Below are 27,357 nucleotides of genomic sequence, written 5' to 3'. Positions count from 1 at the left end.
AACATGGAGAAGCGTACTGACAGCGCAGCATCATACTTCCTGAATGAAAAGTGAACTTTAATATTAGTAAAATATGAAGAAGTTGAACTTTAAACATCCATGACTTAAACACTTTATCCAGGATAAAAGCCACATAGCTGCACCTGCAAGGTGAATACAGCTAGTAAAAGAAAAAGTGTTTGAATGCATACATTAACAGGTTTATGATATCACTGCCCCGTCTAAGACACGATCTGACTTTAATTACATTTGGCTCGAGTTTTTCGTCAACTTAATGTGTTGCTTAAAATAATACTTTTGCATACAGTATGTGACACTGTGAATGTTGCACGGCAAGATACGGCTCAAGAAGCTGACTCAGATAAGAAAATATATGATACATTATGATGTGATATGAATGATAATGGGACACATCGATGTCTGCACTCACAGTGCCGCGAACTATACTTAATGCTACTTTGATCCGGTTACTTATGTTGTGGCAGATATTTAAGTAAGCTTTCTTAACGCTAATGTTATAATAGTCAGATTGCTCTGAAGATGGGAGGTGATATTCTATTAATGTTCACGTTCACACAGTCAGTTGATTTTTGCCGGTCGTCTTTCCTGCAACAGCAGTTTTTCTGTATTTCCTTTCTCCTGTAATATGACTTGATCGCTTTAAACTCCGCAGCTCTGATTGGTCAGCAGCAGTGTTTCCGCCAGGGGGCCGTCTTGCCGTCATTGGACGGCTTTTTTCAGCTGGGAACGCCCTCAACTCGAGCCGGGGCCGTCAAAAAAAAAGAAAGATTTATCCGAGAGAAGATCGACAATTTTTATCGTTTAAATGACAAAAAGGAAAAAGGAAAATGACATCCTACTGTTGGTGGGGCAAAGGAGGCTGGTGGGATTTTTTTCGCCGTCTGCAAAGCCGGTTCCTGTGACGGAAAAAAGTGTACTGCCAGCGAGCCTTGCCGTTGGCTCTCAGCCCAAGCCTGAGTTGCCGCCATCCTATTCTCCGCCAGCATCCCCCGCCCGTGCAGGTGCCCCGGAGCCAGAGTTGTCGTCATCTAGCCTCCAGCCCCATCCAGAGCCTACGCCATCTGACAATGTCACTTCTACACCCGTAAGCCACGAAGAGAAACAGGTCAGCCACAACAAAAATAAATTTGTTGGAACCTTGAAAATGAAGTTCCCGTGGTTGTGCTATAACAAACAAAGTGATCAAATGTATTGCACACTATGTGTATGGGGAAAAAAGCACAACGTGTTCACCGCGGGGACGTCCAACTTCAGGGTGAAGACTATAGAGATGCACATAAAGGGGGTGGATCACAAAGCAGTGCTAGAAGCACAGCATTTACGAAAAAACAACGTTCAAGTTGCCGTTAATCGAATGGTCTTTTCCAGATCAAAGGCGGTAATTGCAGCCATGAGGAACGTGTATTACCTGGCAAAATAACTGTTTCCGACACACAAATGCAAAGGCTTGAATGAACTGTGTATTCTGCAGGGATGTGAAACCTTGGCAGAACTGTGCGTATCAGAGAACGCCCAGTATACTCACAATGACATAGTGCAGGACATGCAGTGCGCCATAAACAATTTGCTAAAGGAGGATTTAATTGCAAAGTTAAATAACTCGACATTCAAGGGGCTCATGACTGACGAGTCCACAGACATTTCTGTGGAAAAGCTTCTTTGCACATATGTTAACCTAATAAATGATGGTGACTTAGAAACCCACTACTTGTGCAACACAAAGATTACTGCATGTGACGCTGCTACCGTAACGCAAACCATTAAGGAGCAGTTGCAAAATTACAACATCGACCTGAATGACATAACTGGCGTCTGTACAGATGGGGCAGTGGTTATGACTGGAAGAGAAAATTGGGTCGTGGCGCGTTTAAAAAGGGAAAACCCAGCCATCGGTGGCACACACTGCGCTGCACATAAGCTAAACTTGTGTGCCCAGCAGGCTGCTGCAGCGATACCATCCCTCCAGCGCTACCAGAGGACGGTGGGCAGCATCTATGGATACTTCTCCAACAGCAGCTCTCGGCAAGCACGGCTTAAAGAAATGCATGTCATCCTGGACACTGATGACGTTAAGCTCAAGTCAATCCATGCCGTCCGCTGGCTGAGCTTCGGCGAGGCCAATGTTGCTCTACACAGAACAAGTGTTTCAGCAGGACGCTGAATTAATGCATGACACGATGGCCGAAACACTAGCAAAGGCAATGCTGACCTATGAGTTTATCGCCATCAACAGTCTGCTGTGCGACATATTGGGGACCATAGCGTGCCTGAGCAAGGCATTCCAGCTAAAGTCCCTTTCCTTCGCAAATGTTCAGCCTGCTGTAACCTCAACGATCAACGCACTGCGAGCCATGCAGATTGGAGATGAAAGCGGCCCAAAATTCCAAGAATTTCTGGTCAATATTGCAGAGAACAACGGCGAGACGTATTTTAAGGGAGAAAAGATAAAGGCCACCAGGGCGATTTGGCAGGCCGTGGATGGTGTAAGGCAGCGCTTCCTCTACACCCTCATCCAGAATATTGAAGATCGTTTCCCCGACATTGGCCTCTTTTCCGCTTTTCGCATCTTTGACCCACGGTGTCTGCCACGGGACAACACTGAACGTGCGCGATTTGGACGCGATGAGCTGCGGACCATCCTGGATCACTTGTGCCCAGCGGGACGGGAACCTTTCGTTGACACAGACACCTGCAGCACAGAGTGGGCACCTTTTAAGGAGCTGCTCCATGCAAACTACAGCAACAGTTCCTTCCAGGAGTTGGTGAAGATCATGGCTACACAACATGCTGGCTTCCTACCTGAAACCACAAAGCTCCTTGCTGCAATCTCGGTCATTCCAATGAGCACGGTGCCGTGCGAACGTGGATTCAGCGTTCAAAATCGCATAAAGACCAAGGGCAGGGCAAGAATAAAAGCAGAAAATCTCGATGTCCTGATGAGAATCTGCATTGAAGGACCACCCATTGAACAGTTTGACTTCTACAGAGCCCTGGAAAAGTTTAGAGGAAAAACACCGCCGCATTTTCCAAGGACCGTGCAAGGAGCGGTGTCCCTGCCAGCAGCGGTGATTTGATACAGGTAAATTATGTATCATGTAACAAATGTTATGTATTGTCTATTGTGTGTGTAAAGAGACAGTATATAAAAGTAACTGTGCAATTCAAAATTGTGTGTGTGTGCATATATAAGTAAAGCGATAGTATTTATAAAGCGCCGCCCGCCACGCCCATATAAACCACATCTCCATAATCCAGCACAGACAGAAAGGTTGCAGACACTAGTCTCTTTTTGGCCTCAAAAACAAGACTTGTTTCTAAAGAAAAAATCTAATTTTATTCTTAATTTTTTCAAGAGTTCCACAATGTTTGGTTTAAAAGAAAGCGAATTGTCAATTATAATTCCAAGATACTTATACAGCAACACAGATTCAATCTCCGTCCCCTGCAAGGTGGTGATAGAAGGAAGGTTTAAGACCTTGGGTTTTGCTTTCGAGAACATCATTAGCTTTGTCTTGGCAGCATTTAAAACAAGTTTCAAATCACACATGTTGGATTGTACAATGTTAAAAGCATTCTGGAGCTGACAAAGAGCCTGCTTCGGGGTGGACGCAGAACAATAAATAACTGTATCATCAGCATAAAAATGCAAATTTGCATTCAAAACATTTTTATTAAGACTGTTAATGTAAATAATAAATAACAATGGTCCTAAAACAGATCCCTGTGGCACACCCTTGGATACCTGAAGAGATGTTGAAGTTAAGTCTTCTGCCCGCACACACTGTGATCTGCATGATAGATAGTACTCGAACCAACAGACAATCTTACCTGAAAGACCGATACTAACAAGTCTTTGTAACAGTAAGTTATATCTCTCACAGGCTCCGCCCTCTACTGGACTCTATGGGTACTACCTTACCCTGCGAGCATTCTCCCACTGAGACTTCTATAGACGTAGCCGGCCTTGGGCGGGCTTACCTGAATGCGCGCGCATCACACCGAATAAAAGGAGGCCTCACCTCCTGACTATCATGCTTTTCTCTTCAGCAGCGGAAGTGATTCCACTAAGCTTTAAAAAGACGAGAAAAATAGAGAGTAATGGAGTCAGTTCTTGACCACAGGACCTGCCCGATATGTCCAAACCTTTTCGCGGGGGCAGATCCACACCCCTTCTGTTATTTGTGTATGGGGCCTGACCACGCCGTGAGCGGTATGGGCCCGGCGCCGGCATAGTCAGCCTGCCAGATGCTTACTCGGCTCACGCGTGAGCATCGTGGGCAGCATTTTCTGTCGGCGGAGGCCCCGCAGGAGGAGGTGGAGGATCCGGATCTCGACGTTGTCGAGATGGGCGATTCAGGAGAGGAGGAATTGCCGTTCCGGTTCTCCCTTCCGTGGGGCCAGACAACCCCGATTACGGAGGACGAGGACGCCTCGGGGTCTGGAGGTCCGACTCTCAGGTCTGCGGGTATGGATTTCCCAGCGGTGATGACCCTGGCGGCGGAGCGCGTAGACCTACCGCCCCCCCCCGCCGCTGCCACCGAGGCCTGTAAGCCGACATTAGTTTCGCCCCAGCTGCCTGATATATGGCGGTGTGTGGAGACGACATGGCAGCAGCCATTTAAAACGAAGGCCCCAGTAGCCGCTATGGCAGGCATCATCAAGGTGGAGGGTCGCTCGGACACAACGTGTTCGGGTGTGCCCCCCCTTGATGAGAGCCTGGTGCCCCATCTGCTTCCGCGGGCGGCTGGTTGGGCGGAGGGTAAGCGACCCCTGCCCCCGCTGCCTCGGGACCGAGACACTCTGGAATATCTGGACAAGATGTTCAAGCTCGGTACGCAGATGGCGGCTGCAGCAAATAATCTCGGAGTGATGGGCGTCTCCCTGATCACCCCTCAGGCAGTCGCCCCCGCCCTCCTGTCTCAAGACGGACAGCTCCATGTCCTGTCCCATTGGGGGTACCGCCGACTACTCTTCCGCTGGGGGTCCTGCCAACTCCATGTCCTGTCCTGTTGGGGGTCCCGCCAACTACTCTCCTGCCGGGGGTCCTGCCAACCCTATGTCCTGTCCCGTTGGGGGTCCCTCCGACTACTCTTTTGCCGGGGGTCCTGCCAACCCTATGTCTTGTTCGGTTGGAGGTCCCGCCGCCACCTGTCTCGCCGGGGGTCCTGCCAACTCCTGGTCCTCTTCCGTGGGGGATCCTGCCGAAGCCTGTCCCACCGGCTCCGGTTCCTGCCCGGCCTCCGGAGCTGTCCCGTCAGCGCCTTCCTGCCCATCCTCCGGAGTTTTTCCGTCGCCGCCTGCTTCGCGCTCGAGCCCGGCCCCCTGAGAGCCCGGCCTCCTGAGAGCCGCGGTCTTTGCCTCCGAGCCCAGCCCCCTGAGTGCCGCGGTCTTTGCCCTCGAGCCCGGCCCCCTGAGAGCCCGGCCCCCTGAGAGCCGCGGTCTTCGCCTTCGATCCCGGCCCCATGAGTGCCGCGGTCTTCGCCCTCGAGCCCGGCCCCCTGAGAGCCACGGTCTTCGCCCTCGAGCCCGGCTCCCTGCCAGCCACGGTCCTCGCCCTCGGGCCCGGCCCCCTGACTCTTCCTGCCGCTGCCTTCGACCTCATGCTCGGCCCCTGAGTTCGCCCGCTGTGGCCTTCACCCCTCCATGGACTCTGCCTTGCCCCCGGGCCGCCCGCCCGAGACCCCCTCCATGGTCTCTGCCTTGCCCCCGGGCCGTCCGCCCGAGACCCCCTTCATGGTCTCTGCCTTGCCCCCGGGCCGTCTGCCCGAGATCCCTGCTGTAGGGATCCCTGCTGCAGGGCTGCTCATGTTATTTCTTATAGATTTTTGCAAGAAACACCAGCCTGTTTACATGGTCTGGTTTCAGAGATGAGCGCAGGCAGGTGACAATATTGCCACCTGTACTGAAGACCCTCTCTGAAGAGGAACTTGTGGCAGTGCTGCCACATATGACACAGGAAAAAAAGAAAAGACTCTGAACCCTTTCTTTGCCATTATATAAAAATAGTGTTGCTACAAAAGTATAAATTAGGCTTACTAATAAGACAACATCTGAAGCTACAAAGGAATCTGCGGCCAAAGTGCAATAAAAAAGACAAAATTAATAGAATCAAACCCATTTTTTGTTGCATTTTATTAGAGTATAAAAAGAATTGCCTTTAAAATAGGATGCGAGATCTTACCATCGTAATGGTTCAGGTATTGTGCGATCATGTTTCCGATGAGGGGGAGTGATAATATCTGTAATATGTTGATCATGTTTGTACAATATAGAAATTGATAACACTAAGAAACTGTATGTCCTTTTGGTGCCCAAGGAGGGTATGTATGATTAATCCTGGTGTACAACAGCTGCAGTTATGTAAGCATCTCCATGTATGTTCTATTGATGTTATGTATGAAAAATATATAAAAAGTTCAAAAAAAATAAAAATAGGATGCAATCAACACTAGTTTCTTCTTATACCATTTTGTACAATAATTATAATGAATAAGTTCAAACAAACTAAAACTTACAGCTGATTAATAACGGTTTCTAAGGGCGCGTTCAAACCTGTCTTGTATAGTCCGGTTGAATCGAACCCTGGTGCGTTTAGCCGCTTGGTGCGGTTCAGTTGGGTCGGTGTCTTCTTTCGTGTAACATTAGAGGTCCAACTCGGTGTCGTGTAGCCATGCCCGCATCTCTGGTCCTAGGTCGAAGAGGCTGGCTTCCGAGGGTGGTCTATATAAGGGGCAGATGGTGATTATATGGTCAGCGGTCTGCTCAGGGTCACCGCACTCGCATGCCGCACTGTCCGCCAAGCCCCACGTCTTCATCGATGTTTTAAAGCGACCGACCCCAGTTCGTAGACGGTTCAGAGTGGTCCACCGCCGGCGCGGTAGGTCGTCTCCTCCAATGGCGCCATCTCCTGGGTCCCAGATGTAACGGTGGATTCGGGAGGGCCCGGCTGACTCCCACTCCTGCTTCCAAGCTGCTGCCAACCATGCATCTCTGGAGATGTCCTCAGAGGTGGAGTTGAGCATCTCTTGTGCTGCTTTGTTGTAGGGGTGGCGGGAATTCGAAGGTGGCGTCTACAGCTCAGGGTCGGAAAGACAGTCGCAGCGGCATACCACCTTAGCACCAGAGAAGCCAGGAGGGAACTTGAGGTGCGCGTCGACAACAAATGTCTGGAGGTCCAGCAAGCCCCGAAGTATCTTGGAGTGCGTCTGGATCGGACATTATCCTTTAAAAAACACCTGGAAGAAGTCAAGGCCAAGGTGACATCCAGGGTCGCGCTGATCCGCCGCCTTGCAACCTCGGGAGCCTCCGCTAAGACGCTGCGAATATCCACTCAAGCCCTGGTCTTCTCTGCAGCGGAATACTGCGCCCCAGTCTGGAGCAGAAGCCCTCATGTGAGAAAGGTCGACGTGGCTATCAAATGGGTCGGTGTGAACACAGTCAGAGACCTCTTAAGTGAACTAAACAACCGGACTCTGGTCCGCTAAAATAGGTGGTCTCGGAGCGCTTGCTTGCGAACTCTGGATCGGTTCATTGCTGGTGTGAACGCAGTCCACAGCAAAACATAGGAAGCGCAGTATTTACGTGTCACAAGAACGTAGATATCTTCAACGAAGCGGAGGGATCTAGATTGGCATGAAGGTGTTCTTTTCCCCATAATGACCAAGTCGCTGCATATTATCCCGCTTATTACATGGCCACATTCTCAACAAAGTAACGACATGACTCCCAATATTAATTGAAATGCTTATGTGGATTTAGAAAATGATTTTATTGATTTAAAAAATAGTTGTATTGATTTAAATTGACATGCATCCGCTAAGAAAAATAGTCCGTTGTTACTGTTTGAACTAACGTAGCAACGGCAGGAACTGCTTCGATAGCGTTTTTGAGGAGCTTTTTGATTACAGATTTGAAAACATCATTGCTTGCTTTAAAAGTAGCACAATTCATTATGTCAAACCTTGGAAAGTATCTAGATATCCCTGCCCTAATGCCAAAGTAACTGGCAACTGAATATTTGTCGCCGTCTGATGTCTATGTCTGGACCTCTGCGTATACAAGGAGGGTTTCTGCCCGTTACTTCTCCGCTGTTTTCTTGTCGCTCTTGTCTTGTCAGTTAGAAAAGCAAACTGCATGCAGTTTGCTTTTCAGCCAAACTTTATATAGTTAAATTGAACGGACTTCTTTGTGCAGATGTGAGCGTCCTTAACAATGGTCAATAAGTGCTTGACAGCGGTCTATCTGTTCTGGATTAACAACGTGTCACGCGTTCTGAATTGACCAATCAGAATCGAGTATTCAACTAAGCCATGTAATAATGTCTTTTAACGGACGTTGTCTGATGATATAATCATATGCCGGGCCGCTAGTGTCTGTTGATCTCCAGATTAATAGCAGCATGAGAATAATCTGCCGAAAATACCGATGCTCCATGGCGGAGGCTCCGCTAGAAATTGCAGGGATTTGCGTTTTCACCCCCTTAATGTCTGACCAATGGTTGAACAGCATTTCCGAGCACATGACTTGTGTTTAAAGTTTATAGTCCATTTGAGTTTTGCCCGTGTGAACGCAAACCGAACCTTCTGAAGAATGAAACAATGTAACAAACTGTGGTCTGGTGCGCACCAGAGAGCGGACTATTAGGTGTGAATGCACCCTAACTTGAGTTTTTATTATATCAAAAACCTGTTGAAATGCTACTGTTATTTTTACTGTCCCCCAAAAGCGCGTCGGCAGCCTCCAGGAATGCTTCTTTCACAACTTCGCTGTCTTTGAAAGACTTCATGTGTTTCGCAAGAACGTGACTGACACGATAACATGCTATGGAAGCAGCCTTGCTCTTGTTGTTGGGCCTGGTGAAAATGGACTGCTGTGCATTTAGCTGTCCTTTCAGGTCCCTCCCCTTTTGGGAGCGTATGGCAGAATTAGGAGGGAATTCCGTCTCGTAGCTTTTGTGCACTGTTTTGAAATGCCGCTCCTAAATTACCCTTCTTCGATAAAGCCACGCTCGCATTGCAGATGAGACAGACGGACTTTGAATTGGAATAGATACAAAAATAATCATCCTCCCACTCAAGAGTGAAAATTATATATTTGGGCTTTTTTGCTTCTGCCATAATTGCGGTCTTGTGTGTGTGCGGACTGTCACTCCTGTTGACATGTACAACGTCAGCGAAATAGTGCCCACTGCCCACCAGCCATGCCCCGACACATGGGGTGACGCCGGCCAATCACAAAGCTTTGATGCGTTCAAGTGCATTATTCTGGCACAGGAAGATTATGTTACAGGACATTAACGATAAAACAGAATATTGTTGTTCTATTTTTAGACACATCTCGCGATCGACTGGATAAAACATCGTTGCTTGCTTTAAAAGTAGCACAATTCATTATGTCAAACCTTGGAAAGTATCTAGATATCCCTGCCCTAATGCCAAAGTAACTGGCAACTGAATATGTGTCGCCGTCTGATGTCTATGTCTGGACCGCTGCGTATACAAGGAGGGTTTCTGCCCATTACTTCTCCGCTGTTTTCTTGTCGCTCTTGTCTTGTCAGTTAGAAAGGCAGACTGCATGCAGTTTGCTTTTCAGCCAAACTGTATACAGTTCAAATCGAACTGACTTCTTTGTGCAGATGTGAGCGTCCTTAACAACGGTCAATAAGTGCTTGACAGCGGTCTATCGGTTCTGATCTCGCGATCGACTGGGAATCTCCCCGCGACACTTCTTTTTAACGAGTTAATGCTCTTGTTCTGACATCTTCGTTCGCACTGAACACTCACAACACATGTCACTCCCACGTGGCCGAGTGGGCTTTTAGGGAGGGGCGAAAGCGCACCCAACAAAATAATCGTATTTGGTCAATTATGCTGTTTTCATAATCGTCGCAAGCCATAATCGTAATCCCGATTAAAATACGATTAATTGCACAGCCCTACCCTCCACCCACCCTGGTGGCCCTAGTGATGCGTCCCTCCTCCGGACCCCCTCCACCTACCCTGCTAGAGGTTTTGGACTTTTGTGTTTTTTGTAGGGACGTCTGGAATCCGTCCCTTGAGGGGGTCTCGTGAATAACCCTCCCTGTATTTAGTCTTGTCTCTTCCTGTATTCAGTGTTGGTTCGTCTTTTGCTGGTGACTGAGTTCACCGGGGAGTGTTCTGTTTGTCCAAGTTATATAATTATCCTTGAAATAAAGGTAATATCAGTGTTATCTGCATTTGGGTCCTGCTTGCTTCACTCTACCGTAACAAATGAATGGTAACCAGGGCCGGACTGGGACAATAAGTCAGGCCGGGAATTATACACCCAGCCAGGCCACTACCAGTTTTCTTTTGTGACATTTTCCTGGATTTATTTGTCAATATTTACAGCGTTGCTGCCCATAGTGATAGCCCTAAACTTTAAATCTACTACCCCAGAATAAACATATGGACATGGGTTACTGTTTAAAAAAAAGTGCAAATCTATTTAGGAACCTATTTTTTTTAAATGTTGGACTGAAATGCATCAATCTGGTGCACTTTCAGGGGGAAATAAAGAGACTACACCCATATTAAACAGAACTGTATACATTTAAATAATCATAAAATAATAAGAACATGGCCATAACCAATAACATACCATCTCCAATATGAAAAAACATTGAAACTTGTTTATTTATTAGCTTTTGGTTCATTTATAGTTGTGAGTGTGTCTGGGCTCCTGAACCAGCCTCACCTGTCTGGCCCCTCTCCCCCTGCTCCTCTTTGAGGCAGCAGCAACACGTTTTTAAAGTTTATCTTACCTTTTTTCACCTAGTTAACATTTATTTATTTATTATTCATGCATATTTTACTAATCACTCCCCCTTCAACTGGAAATATGTGTTTACATAAATGGTGACCAAACCGTTTGAGACCCACAGAGAACTTAGACTAAGTTAATTATCTAAACACTCAGAGAGTCCTTTACCTCACCTGAGATGTAGTTATCAGTCTCTCAGTCTGACAGGAGAGGACTCTCCTCCACCTTGTTGACAGCTCATTATGTCCGTTAGTGCCGCTAGCTAGCACCAGATGCTAACAACAACAATACACGTAACCGGTTCGCGCGCTTTCTCTCTCGCTCACTCACATCACACATACACACCCTCCCGAGCTTGAACACACAGAGACCAATCAAGGGCATTGTATATGATCTGTATGAAAGTGGCCATGTCGGCAGGCCACATCATGTAGACACAACCCAGTCTCATGGCATTTCGTGTTCACCAACACTATTTTTAATCTATTGATTCGTGTTCACCAACACGATTTTCTCCTTTTTTTCGTGTTGCACAGCACGATTTTAAAAGCAATGTATTTCTACTGGTAATGTGTTTCGTGCCTGCAGCACGTCTTTTTCTCCGGTCGGGTCGTGGAAGACCGGAAGCTGTGTGGTTCATAAAAACATGTTCTTACTCGATATCAAGCCACAATTATCTCTTTTATTTTAAATCGTATAATTTCGGACTTTTGTTGCCATCTGTGAGGAAAATAAATGGGGCTCAGAGCCTCAGAATACTGAAATCTGTATTTAAAAATATTTTTTTCCTTCTAATTTGTTATTCTTTTCAAAATAACACACTGTTATTTACTCACCAATAAAACACAATTATCCTTGCTTTTATTTATTGGTTTAATTCCATAATCTCTGGCTTTTTTGGTGTCCGTCAGGAACTGAATTTCAAAATAAAAATAACTGGAAACAGACGTAGGCCTCTAGGAGTTTAGGATGGCCGAAGACACTACACTGCCCATAATCCCCAACTATCGTTTAGGACTACAGTCCCCGTGATTAATCTTCAAGCGCTGGGATTGGATGTTGGAGTGGCAGTGCGCCAAGGTTACGCCGAGCGTCAAACAGTTTGAAATGGAACAAAACCACGCCAGACTATCCAAAACTGGAATCGAACGCCCCCCCCAGAACTACACATGCTGGCTATTGTGTTTCGCAAAATGTTCCATGGGACGTCTCTACTGAACGTTTTCGTTTTTCCCACAATTAGAAGTTGCCAGTATTAAACACATTGGTGTTATCAAATGTAAAACATATAATTAATAAATGGGTGAAAATCGCTTGTGTCCATAATGCGCAGCATTAATATATACCCACGTTACAGCTCATTGTTACTTTGTAATTCTACTCCACAATTCAGAGGTTAACCTGATTGCCAAGTGCCAACAATCAGGAGAGATATTTGATAGTTGGTGCTTGAGAAGACTAAACATTTATCTGCAATTGACATGAATGGAAACGAGTAATAAAGTATATTCATTACTACTAATAGTTAATTAAAGACTGTATAATGGCTATTTTGCACATCCCTTTCAAGATTTCAAGATTTTCAAAGGTTATTGACATATCATATACACAACTACGCAGTGGCGGGCCGTGCATTTCACACCTAGGCCTTCAGTGATGTCCTACACAGTCCTACCTGAATTATTCCACCTCTTAATACCATCATTATGACGCCATGGCTCTAGAAACTATACATTTAGACAGAAACGCAGTATAACCGGACGATGCATCACCTTAACATAGTCAAGTACAACAGAGTTATATTAATATTTCCGAAGCATTTATAATCAATATATCCGCATTTACAATTAAGAGTATTAAACTACCAGCTTTAAGATCGCTTGGATACGGTCAAAACTTAAAAATAAAAGGGGCTTTTAAGGCATTAGTCTACAAAGTTTTATTAAGTCCACCAAACCAAGTTTGTTCACTAAACAGCGCATTGTCGCACCCAAAGCAGTTTCATTTAAGAAACGTGACGATAAAGACACAAACTATTCACTGAAAATAAAAGAAAACAAACAAATAATTTGCATTTGTTCATGAGGATATATTTGCGACAGTGGTGAAAGTGTATTCCTAGCACTGAATGTCCACTTTGATAAAGGTTAAACCAAAACAATTCAACAAGTCTCCTTGAGTACTTTTACTGCACAGCTGAGCCAGTGCGCCACACACATCTCTATATCTCTTGCAGAAGCATCAAACATTTATTTTTTATATATTTGTCATTTTAATTACATATATATTAATTTGTTAATATTGATTTAATATTAACGACATAAAATGACAAAAATATATTAAAATAAAATAAAAAATAAAATGCTTTGTACTCACCAAAACAACTGATTATTTGAATACAAAATCCATCCTCCTTTCTTTCCTCAAGAAGACTTCAATGACTCTGTTGTACAGTTTATCTGTGCGTTTCAGTTCCACCAATAAGTCATTTTCTATAGACATGAAGGCTAATGATGAAAGCCTAGTCTGTCCAGTAGAATTTCTGGCATAAGTTTTAATTCGCTTTAAGGCCGAGAATGACCGCTCGACAGAAGCAGTGGACACAGGGATAGTCACTGCCACACATGCCAATGTGTAAAGCTGCCCCATGCTCTCACTCAGATTTTTCTGCTTAAGGAAATCAAGGAGATCAATGGGACTTTTCCCTTCAAAATCAGTCATGGCATACATTACAATCAGTTCTGTTTTTAGCCGGGACAGATCGAACAGTGTTCCGTGACTCTGTGTTAATTTGGCTAAGGCTGTATGCGGGAATTTTTTCCGGTAGGTCTGAAAGTGCTGGGGGTCCAGGAGGGAGAGAAACATTAATTTTTCGTGGTCTTGAAACCTACTCCGTATCTGGCAAAGAATGTTGTCCAGAATATTGCTGTGGAGTTGTTGGTAGTATGCGCGAAGGTCTCCTTGTGCTGTACGTGGGCCTCTGCGTGCGCTCGGACCACTTGAGATGCGCGCTGTGTCCTCGTAGATCTGACGAAACTGGCACCTCTCTCGCTCAATTGTGTCACAAAACTCGTTCACCCTTGTCAGACAGAATTGTACATCCAATGTTTGTTTCTGTAGTATTCCAAAGAGCACATCTGAATGCTTAAAAATCCCATTGAATGTTTCAAGCAAAAAACAAAACTCAAAATCATCCAGACGTGCATTAAATCCATCAGCGCTAAGCATAGTATCCCCATCATACTCCTCATGATGTTCCAGTATGTGGTCAAACACCTCCTTTAGGGAAACTCTCTTCTCAAAGACTGCATTGACCAATCTCGATGTATATTGCCACCGCGTTGGTGCAACATTAGGAAGACGACGCTTGCAAATGTCATCCAGCAGTTGCGTGCGCTTAGGGGATCTGGAGAAAAATGCTGCAAGGCCATTGAGGCTGGCAAAAAAGACCTTGCATTCTTTAAGCTTTGAGGCCCCTTGAGTCAGTACTAAATTTTGTCGATGTGCATAGCAGTGAATGAATAAGGCCATAGGTGCCCTCTCCTTAACTTTAGCCTGCACCCCGTTTAGTCCAGATGCCATGACCGCTGCGCCATCATAACACTGTGCCACAACTTTATCCAGACTACATTCATATTCCTCCATGAAACGGAAAATAAGAGCGGCAATGTCATCAGCTCGCTTGCCGCTTGTAACATCTTCAAATCTGACAAACCGCTCCTTGACACCTGTGTCCGTCACATAACGCAGGACAAGTGCCAGTTGTGCTACATTACCCACGTCTGTCGTTTCGTCCACCATAACAGCGACAAAGGGTGCTTTTTTAATCTCCATTTTGATCTCTTCTCCCATCACTTCAGCAATAGCATAAATCAGGTCGTTTTGTATTTTGCCTGACGTCCCAGTAAACACTTTGTTTGTGGACAGTTGGTAATGCAAGTCTGTGTTGTTCTCAGCAAGCAAAGAAAGAAGCTCCACGTAGTTTCCTCTGTTTCTGGACTCGGCGCTTTCATCGTGTCCCCTAAATGAAAGTTCCTGTTTACCCAAAAACAGGACACAATCAATCAGTCTTTTCAATATTTCCCTATTTTTGTTCACCCTTTCGTTGTGGAGCTCCGTTTCCCGGCGCACTTGTTCGTTGAGCTGTAGATCCACTCGGGTGTCCCCAAAGGTTTTCAAAAGCACCATTGCTTGTAAGTGCCCAGCCGTGCTTTGGTGTCTCGTTGCTGCCTTGGTTAGACAACTCAAGTTTGCAAATCCAGTGTGGCTCCAAACACCAAATCGATCAGTTGCAAATAGCAGGCATTTCCAGCAGTACAATTTGCAGTGCCTCTCGGAGGCTGTGAGCCAGGGGTACCGCTCGTAGTTAGTGATTTGAAAGTGGCGGACAAACCCTTTCCCCCGCTGTGATAGGCTCGCTAGCGTCGGGGTTGGCCGTTCTCTTCTCACGATGTCTAGCTTTTCTTGAAAAGTTCGTCTTGAAAATGGCGTTGTAATTATATCTGCGACCAAATCGATCTCTTCTCCTCCTTCAGCCATTGTGGGTTGAAAAAAAACAGCTTGTAGAAATCTACACAAATTAGCTCGTTCAAATTCAAGTTCAGTTTGCTAGCTCTACATAGCTCTGCCTCTCAATAGTGCGTATCCAATCAAAAGACGTGCACGTGCTAACGTCATCGTACGCCTGCTAGCTGGCCCGTTGTCGCCAACTCAAAATCTGATTGGTTAACGCCACAGTTTTGTTTCCGTTCACTTTAATCTACAGGCGCCCTCACTGTTGATTCTGAAGGCCTAAGGGCAGATTTCTTGGACCCTGGCAACACATTATGGCTGAAATATGATTGGATAAAAGCTCTAACATAAAGGCCAACCCTCCAAATCTCGTTCTGAGGCTGGAAGCAGCGCAACCAAGAGGAAAGCTATGAAATGAAGAGAATAGACTACAGGGAATAATTTAATACATATTTGTGGAAAAAATATATCAAAATTTAATTTATATTCTGATGATGTTTAGGCCAGCAGAGAAGGCCTTGCTGGCCCTGACGGCCCACCACTGCAACTACGGTGTATGCAATGAATGAAAATCTTGGGTCACAGGTTCCTCAACAGCACATTACAAGACATCTATCAATATGTGTTTGTACCTCCACCATTAAACTGTCATATTCTGCACATTTCTTATACTATCTACATACATAAGAGTATAATTCATATGTATAATATCAGTTAAAATAAGTGCTTCAACATAGTTAACATTGCAGGAAAGCAATATATTAGACGTTAAGTACTTTGTCAGGCTTAATATTTATCTGTAGATACTCCCAAAGTTTTTTTCTTATTTAAAAGAGGACCTTAATCTAAAGTATTATTTAATGTTTAAATAAAGGTTAATTCGTTTTTCTTTTTTGCACATCCTCCTATTAATATCTTTGTACATCCTGCTCTAAACTGTTTTATTGTAGAGATCACTTACAGTATCTTCTTGAATTTTTATATTCTATATTTCTATCACAGACCTTCTAATTTCCCCCTATGAAAGTATGTACTCTTAATATTTTTTTAATCAAATATAACATGAAAACAATAATTCAATAACGTGCTTTAACCACTAGGCGGTGCACACAAGGTACACACAGCTATAATAACTTTGTATTATTAGTGTAGGACACTTATGTATGTACAACATCTGAAGATGTGTAGTTTTATTCATGTTTTCACATAATTTTATAGCATATTGCCATACTATTTCAGACTCAGTATTTACATACTTATATTCAAAGAAAATCAAAGTCCTTTTATATCAGCTGTGCACCATTATGGTGTAAATATAATCTATCTACGAATTAGATCAAATATAAAAGTCAGCCGAATTAAGGTTGATACTGAAAGGAGACGTATTGTGTGAAGAGAAATTGAAGATGTTGTTTAATTGTTGATATATTTATGATCCACGTTAAGTATTCAGTTTCGGTGGCATTTCTTCCAGTTTTTCCAAAGGTCTTCTCATCCGGGCTCTATAAATAAAGAACTACGGCGGATATGTAATATGTAATGCAGCCGAACCGTGTATTATAATGCCGTTATGTGATGACTTTCAAAGAGAAAAGCAAGAACACTCGGAATTAAGTATTATTTTATTCTTTTAAAATGTTTTCCGGATTTCATATCATATAAACACCAAATCCCAGCATGCATTGCGGCTAAAACATCCAATCAGCGAGCTTAAACCAGAGCTGAGGATCTTGGGTAATCGCTCGAAATGCCTACGTCTGTTTCCGGTTATTTTTATTTTGAAATTCAGTTCCTGAAGGACGCCAACAAAGCCTGATATTATGGAATTAAACCAATAAATAAAAGCAAGGATAATTGTGTGTTATTGGTGAGTAAATAACAGTGTGTTATTTTGAAAAGAATAACAAATTAGAAGGAAAAAAAGATTTTAAAAATACAGATTTCAGTGTTCTGAGGCTCTGAGCCCCATTTATTTTCCTCACAGACGGCAACAAAAGTCCGAAATTATACGATTTAAAATAAAAGCAATAATTGTGGCTTGATATTGGGTAAGAACATGTTTTTATGAACCACACAGCTTCCAGTCTTCAACGACCCGACCGGAGAAAAAGATGTGCTGTAGGCTAGAAACACACTACCAGTAGAAATACATTGCTTTTAAAATCGTGCTGTACAACACGAAAAAAAGGGGAAAATCGTGTTGGTGAACACGAATCAATAGATTAAAAATCGTGTTGGTGAACACGAAATGCCATGAGACTGGGTTGGTAGACAGCCAGTCACCCTCTGTGAGGCACAGTCAGACCCACATTTGCGCAGCGTTGCGTTCACAATACATACATAAAAAAAAAAGTTTTTAAAAACAAACATTTCTAGCTGGAATTTTACTTTACCCCAAGTTGCCGGCACTAAGTACTTTTCCCAGGAATAGGAACTTTTATTTCCTGGAACTATCTTGTAAATCGCGTTCACACCGGAATAAGTCGCTAAGGGAGCCGCTGACGTCACTACTTCTTCTTCTTCTGCTTTGAGTTTACTGGCAAACAACTTCACGGCGTATACTGCCAGTCCCCGGAGTTGGGGACTGGCTTCAGTAGAAGCTGCTGGGAACATACTGGTACTGAAGCCTTCCGAGTAAATCGCCAGAAGCGTAGACACCTCCTCATCTCCACCACTCCCATTTTTTCTTTTGTGTTGCCATAAGTTAGTCTCTCTCCGTTGGTGCGCTGGGCTGCTGTAAGCAGGCTAGATGAAGAACGAGGTGTCTCCCAGTGGAGGATCAAGCTCACATCCCATTCTTTGGTAAATCTCAAAATGGCAAAATAACGGCAAAAAAAACGTTCACAGAGAAGACAACAACAATTGTCACTTGCACGAAGCAAGATTCTACAAAAAATGTATTATCCCGAACATGAAATACCTTCACGGAAAGCGTTGAGGCGCAAGCTGTCATTCAAAGAACAGGAGGGTTTCGCTAGCGCCACACTGCAATCTTTATAGGTCGTTTTCTCAAAATGAGTTTTTTCTCCTACTCTGAGTCCGAAATTTCCACTTCAGTTGCACTTACATACACCAAACCTTCCAATTATATTCCTATCAATATTATGAAGGCTTTTACAGAAGGGTTTGTTCATATGTTATTCATAGCCTGAATTATATAAGATTTTATACCTAAAAACATGGTGAAAATTGATATTTTAGGGCTGTTGACAGTATTTTTTGATTTATGGAGTGATAAAAAAAGATATCCAAAATCCCTTCAGTAAAAGCCTTAGATGCTAATATGACTACGAAATGAAACAAGATTTTTGAACCTGGCTTTATCCAAAGTTCAGATTTCGGTTCCTGAAATGTGTTAAAAATATGCCCAAATTTATTGAATGATTGGCTCATTTGCATGTTCAGAAAACTTGTAATACAAGAAACAATTGCCTTATTGTAGGTAATTAACTGGAGAAATTTCTAGCTAATATATTTAAGTTAAAAAAAAATTACCCTATTCACCTGAGGTGTTTCGCCTTAACTGTTGCTTAACGGCCACTACACAAGGCGGCGTGCGTTGCCGCTTGAACGCTTCTGCCCATTCACTTTGAATGGGGTGACGTCACAATTCGCCGAACTGCATTGTGGGAGCAAGGCGTAGCTTCTCTCGCGGTGCTCGCTGCAAAAGTAGAGCAATGTTCTACTTTTGACGCCTCGACGGAGGCGTCAGCCAATCAAATCATATGCCAGTACAAGCTCTAGCCAATCAAACCGCATGCTTTTGTGTCTGGGGAGGGAGATTCATGTGATTGGTTGTAGGTCGAGTTTCAGCCCCCCCCCCGCCGGCAAGCGACAACGCACGCCGCCGTGTGTAGGGGCCGTTATAGACCTACCACTGCACTCTCCTGGCTGAAATCCTACCTCACCGACAGACATCAGTTTATCAACATCAACAACTGCACCTCCTCCACTGCTCCTCTGTCCCAAGGCGTCCCCCAGGGTTCGGTGCTTGGCCCCCTCCTCTTCATCCTTTACATGCTCCCCCTTGGCAAAATAATTAGTCGCCACAACCTTCAATTTCACTGCTACGCCGATGACATCCAACTTTATATCTCAACAAAAACCATCACCCCCACAACACACTCCACTCTCACCAACTGTCTCTCAGTAATCAATCAATCAATCAATGTTTATTTATATAGCCCAATATCACAAATGTTACATTTGTCTCAGTGGACTTCACAGTTTGTACAGAATATCAGTATGAGAATGTGACACCCTCTGTCCTTAGACCCTCACATCGTACAAGGAAAAACTCCCAGAGAAAACCCACAGTTTAAAGGGAAAATGGGAGAAACCTCAGGGAGAGCAACAGAGGAGGGATCCCTCTCCCAGGACGGACAGACGTGCAATAGATGCCGTGTGTAAATTGAAAAGATAATACATTTGCAACATAGGTAGTCCAAATGTTTGGAAATGCGTGTGTATAATAGGAAGATGAATCCACGAGGATATCCATCCAGGACTTATGATCCAGGACCACAGCCACGACTCAAGATCCAGGACTCGTGATCCATGACACAGGACCGCGGGATCATCCATGACTCCGGATCCCGGCGTATATAGACACCAAAAAGAAAGAAATTTGGGGAAGCTGGGTTAATCGGAACATGAGAGTACACAGACAGAGACAGAGAGAAGGAAGAAGTACGATGTCCCCCGACAAACTAAGCCTATATCAGCAAAACTAGGGGCTGAATCTAATCAGCCCTAACTATAAGCTTTATCAAAAAGGAAGGTGTTAAGCGCACTCTTAAAAACGGATAGGGTGTCTGCCGCCCGAACACAAACTGGAAGCTGATTCCACAAAAGTGGAGCTTGATAAGAAAAGGCTCTGGCTCCCATTGTACTTTTAGAGACTCTAGGAACAACCAACAACCCTGCATTCTTGGAACGCAATGCCCTAGTAGGACAGTAGGGTATAATGAGTTCTTTAAGGTAAGATGGCGCCTGCCCATTAAGGGCTTTGTAGGCGAGAAGAAGAATTTTAAATTCTATCCTATGTTTTATAGGGAGCCAGTGTAAGGCAGCCAGAACAGGAGTAATGTGGTCCCTTTTCCTAACTCTGGTTAGTACACGAGCTGCAGCATTTTGAATCAACTGAAGCGACTTGACTGACTTCTTTGTACACCCTGATAATAAGGAGTTACAATAATCCAGCCTTGAAGTAACAAATGCATGGACTAGTTTCTCTGCATCGTGTTGAGGCAAGATATGCCTGATTTTTGCAATGTTACGTAGATGGAAGTAGGCGGTCCTTGAAATTGATTTTATTTGGGTGTTAAAGGATAAATCCTGATCAAATATAACACCAAGATTCCTTACAGTCTCACTGGAGGCCAAATTAATGCCATCCATAGTTAGTATATCTTTAGATAATTTGTTTCGTAGATTCTTCGGGCCAAGTACAATAACTTCAGTTTTGGTCGTGTTTAACATCAAAAAATGTAAGGTCATCCACGTTTTTAAGTCCTTGAGGCAGTCTTGAATTTTATTTAGATGATTAATTTCATCAAGCTTGATTGATAAATATAGTTGAGTATCATCCGCATAACAATGAAAGTTTACAGAATGATTCCTTATAATATTGCCTAACGGAAGCCTATATAGTGTGAACAAAATAGGTCCAAGCACTTAGCCCTGTGGCACTCCATGGCTAACTTTGGTTTGCATGGAAGATTCATCGTTGACACGCACAAACTGAGAGCGTTCAGATAGATAGGACCTAAACCAGCCTAAAGCAGTTCCCTGTATGCCAACTAAGTGCTCTAGTCTTTGCAATAGGATATCATGGTCGATAGTATCAAATGCAGCACTAAGATCGAGCAAGACAAGAATAGAGACAAGTCCCTTGTCTGAGGCTATTAGAATGTCATTTGTGACTTTAACCAGAGCTGTCTCTGTGCTATGTTGTGTTCTAAAGCCAGACTGAAAATCTTCAAATAAATCATAGTTTTTTAAGTAATCACACAGCTGTTTTGCAACTGCGTTCTCAAGAATTTTTGAGAGGAACGGAAGATTAGAAATAGGTCTATAGTTGGCTAAAACCTCTGGATCGAGGTTGTGCTTTTTAAGAAGCGGTTTTATCACTGCTACTTTGAATGATTGTGGAACATAGCCTGATAATAAAGACATATTCATAATATTTAATAAAGAAGTGCTAATTCATGGAAAAACTTATTTTAACAACTTAGTTGGAATCGGGTCTAAGATACACGTTGATGGTTTAGAAGAGAGAATCATTGAATTTAATTTTTCAAGGTTTATGGCTGAAAAGCATTCTAGTTTACTATCTAGTGTAATATTAGAACTTACGTTTCCGGGAGCTGTTGATAACACTATACTGGTCAAAGGCAAGAGGTCATTGATTTTGTTTCTAAGAGTAACAATTTTATCGTTAAAAAAGCACATAAAATCATTACTACTGAGTGCTATGGGAATAGAAGGCTCAGTCGAGCTGTGGCTCTCTGTCAGCCTGGCTACAGTGCTGAAAAGAAATCTTGCATTATTCTTATTCTCATCTATTAATGAAGAGTAGTAGGCTGCTCTCGCTTTACGCAGTGCTTTCTTATATTCATTGAGAGTAATATGCCAAATTAAACGAGATTCTTCAAGTCTAGTGGAACGCCATATCCTTTCAAGTTGTCTCGACTTTTGCTGTATTTTGCGGGTTCCGGCATTATGCCATGGAGCTAATCTATGTTGTTTTATTTTCTTCTTTTTCAAAGGAGAAACAGAGTCTAATTTTATTCGCAGCACATCTGTAGCACTATCAACCACATGATCAATTTGGGGTGGTGTACATTTTGTATAAGTTTCCTCCCTTACATTCAGACATGCTATCGAGTTAAGTATTGGTGGAATCTCTTCCTTAAATTTGGCTATAGCACTAACAGATAGGTTTCTGCTGCAGGAGCTTTTGGCTAATGCTTTGTAGTCTAGTAACAGTACTTCAAAAGTTACTAAGAAATGGTCGGATAAAGCAGGATTATGCGGTTCGACTAATAGTTGCTCAATTTCAATACTATAAGTCAGAACAAGGTCGAGAGTGTGATTATAGCAGTGGGTTGGTTTATTTACACTCTGACAGAAACCAACAGAATCTAATACAGAGTTAAATGCAACAGTAAGGCTATTTTTATCATCGTCAACATGAATATTAAAGTCACCTACGATAATTACTTTATCTGTTTTAAGTACCAAAGCTGATAAAAACTCAGAGAATTCTGATAAGAATTCTGAATAAGGACCTGGTGCACGGTACACTGTAACAAATAAGATTGGCTGCACAGTTTTACAGGTCGGATGCGTAAGACTAAAAACGAGGCTTTCAAAGGAGGTATAATTTAATTTTTGTTTAGTATTGATAAGTAAACTTGAGTCAAAGATTGCTGCAACTCCACCTCCTCGGCCCGTGCCTCGGGCAATATGAGTATTGATATGGCTGGGTGGAGTGGCCTCATTTATGCTGACATATTCTTCATGTCTCAACCAAGTTTCAGTGAGACAGCATATATCAATATTATAATCTGATATTAAATCATTTACCAATATTGCTTTAGATGCTAGAGATCTTATGTTTAAGAGACCACATTTAATCTTCCTGTTTTGTTGCAATGTAGTAGTTGTTACATTTACTTTTATTAGGTTATTATGTATGACACCTCTATTAGGTTTTACCTTAAATTGTCCTTGGGCAGACACACACACCGTTAATATTGGGTATTTTATTGGGTTCGGGATTCCTATGGATGACTGCCTAGGAGAGAGCGCAGAGATGCGTGTAATACTGCGACTCTGCCTCCTGGTCTCAACTCCAGTTTGTCATGGATTAAGTCCACAAAGCCCTGAAATGTTTGCCGAAATGAGATTTGCACCTTCCAAAGTAGGATGAACCAGCCGTCTCTCTTAATCAGACCAGGTTTTCCCCAGAAGGCTGTCCAATTATTTACGAAGCCCACATTGTTTGCTGGGCACCACCAAGACAACCAGCGCTGAAATGATGACATGCGGCTATACATGTCATCATTGATCAGATTGCGGAGGGGACCAGAGAAGATTACGGTGTCCGACATTGTTTTAGCATAACTACACACCGACGCCACATTAAGTTTGGTGCATTCTGATTGGCGTAAACGAACATCATTACCACCGACGTGAATAACAATCCTACTATATTTACGTTTATTTTTAGCCAGCAGTCTAAGATGCGCCTCAACGTCGCCCGCTCTGGCCCCCGGAATGCATGTGACTGTGGAGGCATCGGTCTCTAAATTCACGTGTCTCATAATAGAGCTACCAATAACCAGAGTTGGCTTCTCAGCGGGTGTCTCGCTGAGTGGGGAATATCTGTTAGATACGTGAACGGGTTGGTGGGGACCTGCGGGTTTCGCGTTATGCCCCTTCTGAACAGTCACCCAATCTCCCTGCTGCTCGGGAGTTGCCGGGGGACGGCTAAGAGGAGCTACCTTTTGCCGGTCCGCACCGGCTAACATGGGCTTTACTGTAGCTGAGTTATTTTCTAAGATGCGGAGCCGGGCTTCTATGGCTATGATTCCCGCCTCCAACCTAACAACTATACTACATTTAACACATGTATCGGTACCAGTAAAGGAGGTAGGGAAGTAACCAAACATGAGACAGTTAGAGCAGGAAATAGCACCCGAGGGTGGGGAAAGAGCCATGGCTAGCTATCAAGCTAAAGTAGCTACCGTTAGCAAACCCGAAAAGAGTGTAGGCAACTGTGGAGTTACAGTCGCTAAGAGAAGGAGAGTTATGAGTGCTTAAGCTGTAGTAACGTGTGATTACAACGTCAGGCAGTTGCCGTGATCAAGAGTTTTAAAACGATCGATTAAGTTAAGATAATAAGCTATCAGCAACAGAACAGGCACACGGGATACCCGGAGATGACAACAACAACCGGAAGTTACAACATGCTTACCGCAATAGTGGTCCGTGTAGAAACAACGGACCACTATTGAAAGCATGGATGCAAACAAACTATCTCCAACTGAACAGTGCCAAATCAGACATCATCATCCTCGGCCCCCCATCCCGTATCAAAGACATCCAGAATTTCAACTTCACCATTGACAGCCACACTCTATCTCCCCCCCCTCACATCCGCAACCTCGGAGTCATTTTCGACAGTCAGCTCAAATTCAACCACCACATAAATCGCATCACCAGGACCGCCTTTTTCCACCTCAAAAACATTGCCCGTCTCCGCCCGTCACTCTCCTCCTCTGCTGCGGAAACCCTGATTCATGCATTCATCACTTCACGACTCGACCACTGCAATAGCATCCTCTATGGCAGCGGTTTTCAAAGTGTGAGGCGCGCCTCCCCTGGGGGGCGCCAGAGAGCTTCAGAGGAGGCGCAGCGTGAGACACAAAAGAACGAGAAAAAGACGAGTAAAGTAACACTTGCCCACTTGTGGCTGTCTGTGGAGACAGAGTTCCCCCACCTCGCCAAAAAGACTGCAAAAGTGCTCATTCCCTTCACCTCCACCTACCTGTGTGAGTGCAGGTTTTCTGCATTGACTTTGATCAAAAGCAAGTACCGGTAAAGGCTGCAGCCAGAGTATGATCTGCGTTTATTCCTGTGTGCATCAAAGACGCAGACTCATTGTTCCCACTAAAGTAGGGGTGAGTGTCATAAGGAGGCAAAGTTGACGTTCAGTGTGTTGCCGGGAGCATATAAGGATTTATCCACCATGTTGAAAATGTAAAAAAAAAATATGTCTTGAGAACACGGCGTGCGGAAATATACGGGTCGTGCTGCAGCTAGATGTGCCTGTCCTCTGTAAGAAGGTGTCGGCGACTGACATGCAAGGAAGAACGGCTGTCCACAGGCTGTTCCAACTATAACAACTGTATTAACTTCCAGGGTAGTGTATTGAACATGCAATTGTAATTGGGTGTGTGGTATATTTTGATGCACGGACACGCATGTTCCACAACACACAAACTGAACAACACTCCATTTTCCGATCGCTACCAGTGTCCTTGCGATCTTGTTATAATAACAAGTGCACGTTACTGATGCAATATGGTTGAGACTATTCGGGCTTATTCTAGAGGGGTGCAAGGAATAGTCCAAGTAGTGGGGGAGTTTTATACAATATGTTTAAAACATACAAATAAAAAGGTTTAAAAAAGTTATTGTTTAATGTTTTAAGGAGGTGACGCTACTCAGCCAATCAAATCGGTGCAGTCAGCACGATAGATTCAAACACACACAGAGACGAGACAAGAGGAGAGAAACAGTCGGAATAATTTCAAATGGCGGAAGGTAGACAGCGAAAACAGAGCATTTAATTACATTTTCTCTTACTGGACCTCTTTGAAATGCAATTGAATACCCCTGCATTATAGCAACAACAACAACAATAATAATAATAATAATAATAATAACAGCAATAATAATTGGGAGGGGGGGGGCGCAGCTGTTCTTATGTTCTCTGAGGGGAGGCTCACCTACCCAGACTTTGAAAACCCCTGCTCAATGGCATACCATCCAACCTCCTCAATAAACTCCAACATATCCAGAACTCTGCTGCCCGCCTCCTCACCCACACCCGCTCCCGAGACCACATCACTCCCATCCTCCAGAACCTCCACTGGCTCCCCGTCCGTCAAAGAATCCACTTCAAAGTCTTCCTCATTACTTACAAAGCCCTCAACAACCAGCCCCCCCCCCCCCCCCCCCTACCTCACAGACCTGCTGCACCACCACACCCCTTCCCGCTGCCTCCGCTCATCAGAAGCCAACCTCCTATCCATCCCCACCCGCACCAATCACCGGACCTGGGGGGAAAGAGCCTTCTCCGTCGCTGCCCCCTCCCTCTGGAACTCACTCCCACAACCCATCAGAGACGGCACCGACCTCACCACCTTCAAAAAACTCACAAAAACTCACCTCTTCAATCTGGCTTTTCATGTGTGATTGTTTTTGTATTATTTGACTTTAACTTTAACTATATATTTATTTGTTGTTCCTTTCTTCTCTTTTCTTTTTTCTTCACTATTATCTGTAAAGCGTCTCTGAGCACCTGTAAAAGCGCTAACAAATTAAATCTATTATTATTATTATTATTATTATTACATCACTTAGCAACAGCTGCACATGCCCACATGCTAACTATGGGTCTTACAAACCTACCTAACATCACAAATAGTCAGAAAATATTATTTACAATATTAATAAAACTAAGAATTCAATTTTAACTGATTGACAAGAAAAAACACTGCACAGCGGCAGCAGCATTAAAGGAAAATAACGTCTTACCTTGCGTATGTGTTGGGGCTTCACAAAACTCTAAATGTAGCCTTCCTCTCTGGGGTGGCACTAATGAAGACCCTCATTAGAGCAGATACATCCACATCATTGTCCAAAATGTTACTATGGACATGCATCAAAGTCAGATGTGTCAGTCTCTTCTGTTTCATATTACTCTAGTTGTAGAGGTGGTGGGCTGAGGAGTAGCTGGTGGTCCACTCTTTTTATTAGGTTGTTTGTTGGAGAAAAAAAACCAAAATCCTTTTTTGCGCCATTCTAGAAAGTTGTCACTCTGCAGTGTGTGTGTATCGTCAATTATGTCACTATCCCACGACCTACATGACTCGGATTTTATTTATTTGGAAAATAAATTCAAGCCACCTGACTGATACAAATATATACTATGACTATTATATTCTAATGTATACAGCTAATTTTATTTTAAGTAAAATCATAACTATTTTATGTAGTTTAATCATTTTTATTTAGGTGGTCACTCAGTTTTTCAAATGTACACCACTCGCCAACAGGGGGTGCTGCAGTACCTCCAGCACCCCTACTTCCCGCGGCTATGGTCAGAGCCCTCAGTGTGGCTTCAAGATGTGAATAGGATGTGGACCTGTTAACTACATCAAAAGCCCCAATTGGGATGGCCGATTTGGTCTTTTGTAATACTAGATGAAACACAGACATGCTTAATCTCCAATAGAAAAAAGTAGA

General features: G+C 43.8%; 1 protein-coding gene across 2 annotated transcripts in view; it reads right to left on the bottom strand.

The window, feature by feature from the left end:
* LOC307012997 (alpha-N-acetylgalactosaminidase-like) overlaps positions 1–27,357 on the bottom strand; it is a 34,454-nt gene that overhangs the window by 5,832 nt on the left and 1,265 nt on the right. The window lies entirely within an intron of this gene.

The sequence above is a fragment of the Notothenia rossii genome, assembly GCF_949606895.1.
Source record: "Notothenia rossii genome assembly, chromosome: 7".
In the NCBI taxonomy this organism is placed as follows: domain Eukaryota; kingdom Metazoa; phylum Chordata; class Actinopteri; order Perciformes; family Nototheniidae; genus Notothenia; species Notothenia rossii.
The sequence above is the reverse complement of the archived record's forward strand: the minus strand, read 5'-3'. Positions and strand labels throughout refer to the sequence as shown.